We start from the raw sequence: 12120 nt of genomic DNA on the forward strand, positions 1-12120 counted from the left end.
TTAAATGTATATATATTTATATTTATATAAAGCAGGCAGGCAGGAGATCTCATAGGGAATTTAAATTTGATGGGGATTATATGGGATTTAACGTGGTTTTACCTGTGTTTCTTGTAATTTGGGATAATAGCTAGCTAGAGTGTTACCGTTAATAGTGTCGCCTAAGTTCAATTAAATTATTATTTTTACAATATTTATTTAATAACAGTAAATTTATAAATGAAACTAGTATGGTTTTAATTACTTTGACCTTCGGAGGGTCATAACTCTGGTGCTATAAGAGATACAGGGAAGTCCTTCGGGTATGTTATAGCCCTATTTCTTAGCTTTCCAACGATACCTAATTCTTCGGGGTACGTCAAACAGGGCCCGAGTAATTAAGCAAAATGTTCATAAACGTAAAATCTCCATAGGATTAATTAAAATGGGCTTATTTACTCAACACCTTTTAACTCTGGTTCTATAAGAGATACGGGGAAGTCCTTTGAGTATGTTATAGCCCTATTCATCCTCTTTCAAACGATACTAAAAACACGCGGCTACGACAATTAGGACTTTAGTAATTAAGCAAAATGTTAAAAAACTCAAAATCATTCTCTCGGACATAGAATTAACATTACCAGGCGTCACATATTTAAAAACACGTAAATATATACCTTCCTCGTTTTAAATAGATAAAAATCGGCGAAATATTTTAAAGTTAAATAACTTGGAAAATTAATTGTCTTTAACTTAAACTGTACATAGCTTTTATCGGCTAAGGATGCAATTTTGACGGGAGACAGCGTGAAGTTGTAACGCGGATCTGCAGCAGGCGTCGAGTCTCCATTAGTGGGGGAACCACGTACTACTCTTTAAATAAAAGATGGACCCAAGGATAGAAAATCCCCCAAAATCAAGAAGGTGGTTCTAGGAACCTCAAAGGAAACAAAGTGTAGCCGTACCGCCATGATGATAAAGACGAGCAATTTTCTTTTCGACTAAATTTCGGTTTTTTATTTTTTTTTTCTTGAACCCCTTGGTGTAATTTTCATCGCTTCACTTTTGGGTTCACGCGCTCTCATTTCGTCCCAATCGCAAAATTCAATTCTTTATACCATAAATAATATTTAAAGAAAAACATCACTACCTGTTGCATACTTAAACTGGGATCAAGTATTAATAATATCTCGTGCAACTATAAAGTTTATTACAGAGTGGTTTAGCTATATTAAGTCAATGGTTAAAGTATTTCTAACTGATTTGTTTTATTTCAAAAATTTTTAAAATATAATTTTTCCCAAATTATCGTCTAAAATCATTAATTAATTTTCTCTGAACAATTTTAATCGCGCGTTTTATTCGTTACAGTAGAAAAGTCAGAAATCCTACCGTATTATAGGGGGTTATCATCCCATTTATTTTTGTAAATGGAATAAAAACCCCTACATCATAGTAGGAAAAATACTACACCCATAAACCAGTCCCGGAATACTTTTAATATTAAAATTTTAAAATTCCCTGACACTCATCATATTTAAATATTAAACAATAAACCTAAACCTTAATTATTTTTCTCTAAATGGTATGAAACTCCCTATATTACAGTAGGAAAAATACTACACCCATGAACCAGTCCCGGAATACTTTTAATATAAAAATTTTAAAACTCCATGACACTCATCATATTTAAATATTAAACAATAAACCTAAACCTTAATTAAATGGTATGAAAACCAATATATTACAGTAGGAAAAATACTGCAACTACACCAATCCTCGAATACCTAACCCACCCCTTGAATACAAGAAATTGATGCATCGTATATGGGATGATCATAAGTGGATATTTAAAAGAGTTCCTATGGTGCATGCATGGTTTGGAAGACCTGGTGTAAGTGGCGCTATTCGAGCCTTGGTAATCAAGAAACCCGTGGGGGGGGGGGAAAGAGGGTGAAGGAGGAGAGGAGGCCTGTTCATATTTCGTGATGATATAAAGTCTCATTTTTCACGTAATCAGCCGTTTTTGGAATAGACAAGGGGTTAAATAGGGGCTTTTAACGGGTGATTTATAGTCCCCGGTTATAAAGAAACGGGGGAAAAAAAATCCCTGACTATTTACCGAGCAAAGAGAGAAAATTGCGTAGGTACTTGTGCGCGTGAAAATAAGCCTTCTATTAGCGGCTATTTCGTGGATTTACCCCCCCAAAAGGCCGAGAATGACCAACCGGTAACGGCCATCATTTTTAACCGCAGTTGGCAATAAAGGTTATCTACGGTTCTGTATTATACTCTTTCAGAATTAATACATGTATTTATTGGTCAAATTTTAACGTTACTGTTACCTTATAAATAAATATTTTCAATGTTTTGGGTATAATTAAACTGCGTTCACATTAGCCTAGCACTAAATTATAATAAAAAATTAATTAGAATTAATCAACACTCCTTGAAATCAGGACTATTTCAGTCAAAAATAAATAAATAAAAGATTGCCTTTAAATAGAAAACTTGGTATTAAACCGAAGTAACACAACACAACCCCATTACTACACCATTCTCGTCAGTAACCCTCCATTAATACTTGCTTAATAGTTACCTAAAAAAAAGGAAAAAAAAGCTTGGAAAAATAATATGGGTTCTAGAACCGGATACAAGGCGCAAATTTGGTGCAGTGCCGCTCGCTGGCTATATAGGAGCGAAAAATCGCCCGATTAAAATGGACGTAAACTAGCTAGAAGATTTATGGATGGACCAAGGAAGGGGAGGGGGGGGCAAGGGCCCGCTAAGCCAAATAGTAAGCTACCCCCCTCCCTACTAAATCACCTCCCGTTAAAGGCATTTAATTCCATATTTTTAGCACGTAACCTGAGAAATAATTCCCACCCTTCAACTAGCTATATCGCTTCAAAAACTGTTACTTAAATAATCGTTCTGCAGGTATTATTTATTTATACTTAAAGACACCTAACTATACAGGTATATTCTTTCTTTCTTTCTTTGACGGGCATTGCATTTGACACCAAAATAATTTTTTATAATATTATGATCAAATTCCTTAGTTTAGGAGTTTTAATCTCTGTATTTCTTTAATTTGATTTTCCGTAATTATTTATTTTTTTATTTACAGGGCTCCCACCAAAATCTTAAAAAAAAGTAGGGAAATAGGGGATTTTTTAGGCTAGAAATAGGGTGAAATAGGCACCGAAATTTTTAAACTAGGGACCAAATAGGAACCAAAATGGGATCTTTATTTGAACTTATATTTTCACAAAATGACAAAGTCAGATATTTGTAAAAATATTTTATCATAAAACTGACTTAGTTTTTGTTTATTACATTACTATGTTTTATCTTTCACAATTCTATCACACTTAACAACCAGTCTTTTTTCGTTTTTCAACGAAATAAGAAATATAAACATAGAAATTGGACTTTGGGTTGAATACAGGGTGATTCTAAAATGGTGGTATAACCGAACTACTGCGGGTTCTATGAGCGATTTTAAGTCGAAAATGTTCTATGGCATTTTGTCATCCAGGCCACCGTTTAAAAGTTATGATAAGAATCATTTACGGATGACCCCTTAAAATTAATTAAATTAATCAAAAGCCCAGCGGGTTGAATACATTTTTAAGGGGACTCACGTGTTTAGTAAGAATTGTTGGGAAGATCGTAGTCACGAGACTTTAGCACAGTAAAAGGCTGCACGTGCCATTACAAAATGTTTAAATGTTGGCGCGCGACGGCGAGTATCAGTTTGAAATTTCAAGAAAACCAAGGCTTAGCTCAAAAACACAAACAGCTTTAATACCCTTCCAAATTCCAACTGACTTTACAGTTAGTTGCAATCCGGCCCATAGATATATTAAAAGGGTAGATACACAATTCAATGGGAGGTCGACGCGGAAGGGGCAACGAGCAGACAGCCGCTATTTTCTGGGGGTAGCCGTATAAAACGCCATCTATCGGGAACTTTCGAAACTAAATTAAAGGATGAGCTTAGAGTAGTGGCACTCTATGTTAACCCCCTATAGGGCATAATAAGTCAAACCCTCGGAGATGCCATTACTCCATTTTATACGAGCTAAGAGCGGAAAAACGTATTTTATAAATTTTACACCTGTAAAATCTTTTAAAAAACACTTGGAACTTGTATTTCTACTTACTTTCGAGGAAATACCACCGTTTTCTGGAGGTAAGAGTCTTTTTTTATACATTTATTAGTAATAAAAACATTAAGGCGAGCTAAGCCTTGGTCTTGTAAAACACGGCAGATTAGTGATTAGCGCGAGGATTAGCGTCGTTTTCAAAATCACTAATCTGCCGTGTTTTACAAGACCAAGGCTTAGCTCGCCTTAATGTTTTTATTACTAATAAATGTATAAAAAAAGACTCTTACCTCCAGAAAACGGTGGTATTTCCTCGAAAGTAAGTAGAAATACAAGTTCCAAGTGTTTTTTAAAAGATTTTACAGGTGTAAAATTTATAAAATACGTTTTTCCGCTCTTAGCTCGTATAAAATGGAGTAATGGCATCTCCGAGGGTTTGACTTATTATGCCCTATAGGGAGTTAACATAGAGTGCCACTCATCCTTATGATAGTTCCAATTTTGGCCGCTAATTTGTCCCCGATAGATGGCGTTTTATACGGCTACCCCCAGAAAATAGCGGCTGTCTGCTCGTTGCCCCTTCCGCGTTTTTTCGTTAAGCCTAAGCCAGCGAAGTGGATCTAGACCCTTTATAGTTTTACTATATCTATGATCCGGCCACGAAAGCAAACAAAAGCCAGCGATTCATCAAGTTTTGAGAATCGAATGTGAGAACATCTAGTCAGACTCTCATTCCATGAGGCAGAACACGCTACACCGCCAAAAACTGACATTTAGTTGATTTCTTAATTTGGCTTCTGACTTTACAATTTTTACGTTACATTGCAGTAGAGCCCGTGTGTTCCGTAACTTCTTACTCCATTGACGATCAAATTGTTAAAATTAAGTTTTGATCCGCTTTAAACAAAAATACGTGTAATTTTGCTTGAAAAGCTTCACTTCTTTTTGCGATTCTCAGAAGAGAGTGGAAATAACATTAAAACCTTTGTTGATTGTTTGTTAGGTTTTTCTCAATTCGGCATGAATCTTCCCATTTGAACCCATTTTCAAGCTTACATTGGTGGAGGACTTCTTTATGGAGTTCACGGGGAAGTAAATCGCGCGCGCGATTACTAAACACGTGAGTCCCCTTAAAAAATGTATTCAACCCGATGGGCTTTTGATTAATTTAATTAATTTTAAGGGGTCATCCGTAAATGATTCTTATCATAACTTTTAAACGGTGGCCTGGATGACAAAATGCCATAGAACATTTTCGACTTAAAATCGCTCATAGAACCCGCAGTAGTTCGGTTATACCACCATTTTAGAATCACCCTGTATTATAAGCTGATGGCACATTAAACTAGGAATATGGTGATTTAGGGACCAAATCACAATTCTATGGTGGTTTAGGGACCTCAAAAGAAAGTAGGGGGTTTTAGGTATTTTAGGGACATGGTGGGAGCCCTGTATTTATTTTTGGGGCGAAATAAATGTTGATTTTTGTCAATGTTCATTTGTGATATTTGGTAAGGGATTATTACTCTTAATTATGTTTTAATTGCATATATTTATGTGGTCAAAGTGCAACGCTGCTGCAACACTCTTCAACCCCAATTGCAATTAACATCCAAGAAATTCCCCACTTTGTATATAGAAAAATTATGATTTGATTTTAGTGTTTTAGGGACGACCCCTTAATTAGAATTATCATTGTCTTAGTCAGTTTCGTAATTAAATTTAACGGGGTCATCCGTAAAATACTCTGAATGCAATGGCAATCTTAATTCGAAAACAGTTTCCCTTGGAGCCCACAAAATGGCAAATTACATTTTCTATTCAAAATCGATTTCCCAAAGAATTAACATCCCGCTTAATTTGTGCCAAAACAGACTTATCATAAACACCCTGTACATATAAAAATTCCCTGACTTTCCCTGAACATACGTCATAACTCAGCCAAATTAAAATTATACGTATAGAAACACTTATAGAATCAGAACAGTAATAACCCTAATTGTCCTTAAACCAATGAACTAAAACAAACCATTAAAAGAAGAAAGAAAAACCTAATTCCCAAAAGTAAATTGGAAATTCATCTACCTAACAGATCGCAAATTCGAAAAATAAAAAATAAAATTAATAATTTTAAAACGTACCTAGGTACCTAAGTTGGCTATCTATCTAGTCTACGCAATAACTTCAAACCACGATTTTCTTGAAACAATGGGCAGTTTTCTTTTGCCTCATCTCTAAGTGAGTCTCAGGGCTAGCTAGCATTAATTTCCTATTCAAGGAGGTAAAAAAAGACGGGGAATTTGGTCTCGGAAGTAAAGTTCTACCTGTTCAGATAAAAAATATGGATGCGCGGAGTCGAAGGATTAAGATGGATTGTTTTAGCGATGACAAGTAAAACGTGAAAGATGATAAATTCATCTTTTATTTATTACAATATCAAGCCCCCTTAATCTTACAAGATGGTCCCCTCGGGGGGTCCCCCAAAACATTAAGCAACAAGGGCGTCTCCTATTTTCTTAATATTGTCTAATAATTCCTTAAAAGTATGGTAAGATTTTTATGTAAATAATTTGTCCACCAACAAAATGGCGGAGTCCTGTTCTATAATCAACTGTCATTTCTTAAAATATACTAATATCCAGTGTACTTTATTGTTTATTCCCGATGCGTGTGCCAAGGCTTAGCTACCGTGATTTTTAACTGACAAAGTAGTCAGTGTCAAAATAATGCACAAAATACTGAAGATATGACAGCAAACTTACCTTTACTTTCATAATATGGTTACGTTTGGTTAGGTTAGATATGGTGGTAACAAAAGATAACAACGGGACCATCAAACGTGCAATAATAAAAATGTAGCTTACCTTAAAACATTCCCATGTCATTCCATTCATTCAGGTCTCGACTCGAATCCGAATCCATCGGATCCTTTTGTCGTCAATTTCAAATAATCCAACGACTATTTATTTAAATAATTAAGAATAATATCTTAAATACTGCCTAACTCGCATCATTTCACGGCAGCCATATTTCGTTTAAATAATAACAATGGCTCTGACGTCACATACGCAGCAAAACAAAATCTCGCCATCTATTAACAGAAAATAAAAGGCGGGAAATTAATAAAAATCGCGCCAAATTTAAAAAGTTGCAACTTTTACTTCTTAAGCCTAATTTGAATTTTTTTCCTTGCACGTGAATTGAGTAAATAATGTAGACGGGCAAGGCTTAAGGAAGCGGGCCTAGCTAATATGTTTTGGCAAATTACGGGTAAAGGGAGTTAAAATAACGTGTGGGCATTCGTTCTGGGGTCGTGTTGAAGACGCGAAAACGTGTTAATAATAGCTCTATTAAAGGATGAAAATTAGCTGAACAAACAGATCTTATCGAGCTGTGATTTTTTAGCCTCGCTTGCCCCGGCCTCTCTCTCTCTCTTTCATACTTCAAGGTATTTTTGAGCCCAATTTAGGCTTAGAGATTGATGCGCATTTACCTAAAAAGGAACGGGCTATGCACAAAAGACCTTGATCTTTAAGGGGGCCAATTTTTAGGCAAGGGTATTTAATTTGAAAGTAGTAATTTCACGGACTGAGGGGCATTAACCGTGGTTTTAATTTACACCATTTAAATACTATAATTAGCATAAACCATACGTTCATAAGTGATATGTTGGTTCCATAAGTTTGTAAATTCTGGTAACTTAGAAACTGGAGCTTGTAATTTTGAAGTGATAGCCTAGGTAGGTCATAGATTCGAGGTAAAGCGACTGACGAACACCTGGTGCATGAGTCGCTGCTGTCAAAGGCCTAATTAGTAATGCAGACTAAATAGGAGAGCTAGATGGAACTTAAGTCCTGCAAAATTAATTGACCACCACCGAGTGTAGTAAGTACTTCAATTGACTCGCTTAATTGTCGTTCTCCTTCTCGAACTAGTTATCTCGAGCTGTAAGTCTCTAGGAGGTAGCATTAGGAAGTATAGATAGTGTCATACTTATCATGTAACATATCACTTATAAACTTATGCTCCAAATTCAAGGTTAAAGGCATCAACAAATCAGGGGTCACGTGATGGCATCGTATTTCTATACATATCACACACGGATCAAAAAATTCCTCAAAATCCCTAAATTGTTTTATAAATACGTTAAAACATTCTTGACATATTTCCCACACTTGAAAACAACGCAAAAAGGGGTGAATCCCCGTTGATTCCCCACAAACAATATACCTACTACAATAACAATAAAAGAAATGCGCACAAAGAAGTAAGTAACACGATGATATAATAAGGTGGGGGTGAATTACGGTAAACTTCAAACGCGGATCAAAATAACAATACCGCATACTTTGGGTGCTGTTCCAATATATATTCCTTTGCCGCTAGGAAATATTCCAGGTATGCGATAATGCCCTAGTCGAGGTGTTAGTCACTAAGTTGTAATAGAGTACACAAAACAAATTTGCTTCAAAATTTGAAATTGACTATTTTGCAAGCCATGTTTTTCCCAAATTAGTGTCTATAGTCATTAACTAATTAATTTTTGCTGACCAATTTTAATTGCACAATTTTAATTATTTGTTAAGTTGTAAATATATTACTTCATAGTTCACGCCAAAGTACTACTACAGCTAGGTTCATATTAATTTTTGGAAAACCAATTTCCCCGAGTTTTTCCCCACACAATTCCCTGAGTTCCCCCCACATAATTCCCTGAGATTTCCCCCACATAATTCCCTGAGTTTTCCCCCACATAATTCCCTGAGATTTCCCCCACATAATTCCCTGAGATTTCCCCCACATAATTCCCTGAGTTTTCCCCCACATAATTCCCTGAGTTTTCCCCAATATATGGAGTAATAACAACGGGAGTGATTTTATTTATAGTTGAAACAACCCCTTCAGTTTCCCAGGTTTGTATGAACCCTGTGTAACTACTGCAGGAGAAAATTACCCCAACCCAATATGAAATGACTTTTAATGATACTGTTTTAAAAATTCCCTGATATTCCCTGGTATTCCAGGTACTGGCAATCCTGTTCAAAAGCCCTACGAGAAGTTGGTGTAGATGAAATCATGGAGTGAATAGCCCCTCTGTTAAACCCTCACCCCCGACAAACAGACAAGATTTGAAAAATAAAAATAATCCAGTTATAAGAATTATATAATAATAATGATGAAAGAATCCATCACGCAATTCATGCAATGCCTCGCTTCCATTTCAATGTCACGAATAAAGAATACAAAAGCGCCCGTTTTCTATACTTGTGCTATTTTGGCGGTGTTTAGTTTAGTATTACAGGGGAGATGGCTGGCTGGCGTTGGTGTCACTTAGAAAGGTATTATCAAAAAGCAAAAGATCCCCTCATTACCCAACACTATCAAGTCCGCCTTCTAGTTAGACGAATCACGCATGGCATTCCTAGTTCATGTATGTATGATTACAGGCAAGGGCGCTGCTTTTTATCCCCATATCTCTTTATGATACACCAGGGTATACGTTGTCATTTAATAGTTGACAAACAAGGCTATGCTATTTGGAATGCCACTTCCTGAAACATAGTAATTTGCTTGGCCCGGTCGGGGATGGTGGTGGAAAAATCGTGAACGTACGCGGTTCTTCTTTTATATCTAACAATACTAAAGCTTTGTGTTTCCTTAGAGGTATTTATTTATTTTCTTATAGTTGAAGGAGCCGATTTCGGAGCGGATTTTTAAGGAAAAGTTATTGTACCTTAAAAAGAAGGGCCTTTTTTCTAAATATAAATTATCTCTTATTACAATATGCTAATTAGATTTGCATTTAATTAGTCAAGTTAAAAATAATCATTGCTTTAGTGGCGTCTGCTAGCCAGAACCTCTTACTCCCACGGGATTGGTTGAATTCTCACAGCCTGAGTGAGGTAAGGGTTAGGTCATGGTTCTGATTAGCAGACGCCACTAGAGCAATGTCGGATGGCGAGGCAGTAGTCCTTGATTATTTTTAATTTGACTAATTAAATGCACTAATTATTATATTGTAATAAGAGATCATTTATTGATTAATTTTAATATTTATTTCCTTTTATATTAAGAAAAACGGCTGTTCTTTTAATTAAGGTAAAATCAGTTATGTTACCTGAACTTTACCTTTAATATAATTAGATAAATTCCCACTTTTTCAAATAGTCGAAAAAATTCTGAACAAAGTAATTTAGATATTAGCTCTTAAAGTAATTACGCAGTTAACACCTTTGAATATAAAAAAACCAGACAAAAATAAGAAAAGGTAGCGACTATTTCAAACCCTACTCATAATTAGTTCCGCGTATTTAAACGAAAACCCTTGAAATTTGTTTTTCAAACATATCGTTATTTAAAAATGAAAAAATATTTTAAAAAGTCTAAGCACGGATAAAATCGATATAGTTTAGCTTTTCCTCACGTTTCACGCGACTCTGCACGAGTTAGGCTTAGCGTTATTTCAAAACGAGAAAGCATCGCCGGTAATTAAGAGCTAAACTTAAGATAATACGTTATTTTAATGAACTTTCCGAGTGAGACGGGTAATTTCAAGGTCACCTCGCTTAGCTTAAAAATTGCTAATGCGCTTTGGTTTCTTCCAAAACTTTTCAAAGGCACGATAATGGCTTAGAAATCATTAAAATTTCCCAGTGTTCCAATAGTATTTAACCGTCTCATTTATCATTCTTTAAGTGGAATTAAATATCATAGCAAAGGCTTATTCTTTTTTTTTATTTTTAATACATTAGTGTTAGGGTGGAACACGATCGGTCTAATGATGCTAAGCCTAATCCATCAGATATAACTACGTCTTATTATACAGGAAGCTTCCAAGAATATTGTTAAATAGGCCTCGGTTTTAAAGAATAATTAAGAATAAGTCCCATAGAAGTTTACACGATATAAAATTTATTATTCGAGAAAGTTTATAGGCCTATTTCCACGTGCATTTTCGCGCCTTTTTTAAACGTGTTAGCGCGTGCAAAAATCCAAATTAGCGCGCGAATTGTATATGCGTCTAATTTCACGTGCTATTTCGCGCCTTTTTTAAAAGGCATTGGCGCGAAAATTAATACACGCGCATTTTCGCGCCTTAAATCTCGCGGCGGGAAACACAGAGAGAGCTGGATATAAGCAAAGGAAGCACGTGACTCTACAGGATGGATTTAAATGGATTTTCATATTAAAATAAAAAGGCGTTGATTACATTTTAAAATACCCGAAATCCGTCTTCATTGTTTATAAATGATTTTTATTTTTTTTTTAAGTTGGGCATATTTTGGGTTCTTTGGCAGTTATCTTATCACGAATCTATCTTTGAATGGCTCGGGAAAACGATCTATTAGGCCTAAGGGGGTTTTCTTCTAAGAATAAAAAAAAAAGAGCCGTATATGAACCACCCCCATTTTATTTGAAGAATTGTTTTTGTTTCACGAAATCTCTCTCTCTCTCTATGAAATATTACGTTCGAAAAAAAGAAAAACCACACCGTGATTAAAAGCGAGCCAATTCTGTTATCATAAGCCTTATTCGCATTAATATTTTATTACTTATTTTTAGGGCTATTTTCAAAGTTCATAATATTATCCTTTCTATTTTATACCTATTTTGAAATTCCAGGATTTTTCCTTCACATTTGAGACCTATTTTCAAAAGTCTCAGATTTTCCAAGACATTTTAGGTCTATTTTCAAGAGTACCAGATTTTTCCCAGACATTTTAGGTCTATTTTAAAAATTCCCAGACATTTTAGGTCTATTTTAAAAATTCCCAGACATTTTAGGTCTATTTTTAAAAGTCCCAGATTTTTCCCAGACATTTTAGGCCTATTTTAAAAATTCATAGATTTTTCCTGACATTTTTGGTCTATTTTCAAAAGTCCCAGATTTTTCCCAGACATTTTAGACCTATTTTAAAAATTCCCAGATTTTTCCCAGACATTTTAGGCCTATTTTAAAAATTCATAGATTTTTCCTGACATTTTTGGTCTATTTTCAAAAGTCCCAGATTTTTCCCAGACATTTTAG

The 12120-nt window shown here is 35.1% G+C and overlaps 2 long non-coding RNA genes across 2 annotated transcripts in view; both read right to left on the minus strand.

Moving 5' to 3' along the window:
* Positions 1-7144, minus strand: part of LOC149653841 (uncharacterized) — a 161095-nt gene extending 153951 nt beyond the window's left edge. The window contains exon 1 of the long non-coding RNA XR_016370802.1: positions 6956-7144. This is a non-coding gene — a long non-coding RNA (uncharacterized LOC149653841). The remainder of the gene's footprint in view (positions 1-6955) is intronic.
* On the minus strand, positions 3212-3831 carry LOC149653845 (uncharacterized). The gene is made up of 2 exons (XR_016370800.1): positions 3627-3831; positions 3212-3564 (listed from the first exon to the last, which is right to left on the minus strand). It is a non-coding gene; the product is annotated as an uncharacterized LOC149653845 (long non-coding RNA).
* Positions 7145-12120: the final 4976 nt, after the last annotated feature.

The sequence above is a fragment of the Phalangium opilio genome, unplaced genomic scaffold (assembly GCF_054372755.1).
Source record: "Phalangium opilio isolate 3A_F unplaced genomic scaffold, DU_Popi_V2 ptg000081l_1, whole genome shotgun sequence".
Taxonomy (NCBI): domain Eukaryota; kingdom Metazoa; phylum Arthropoda; class Arachnida; order Opiliones; family Phalangiidae; genus Phalangium; species Phalangium opilio.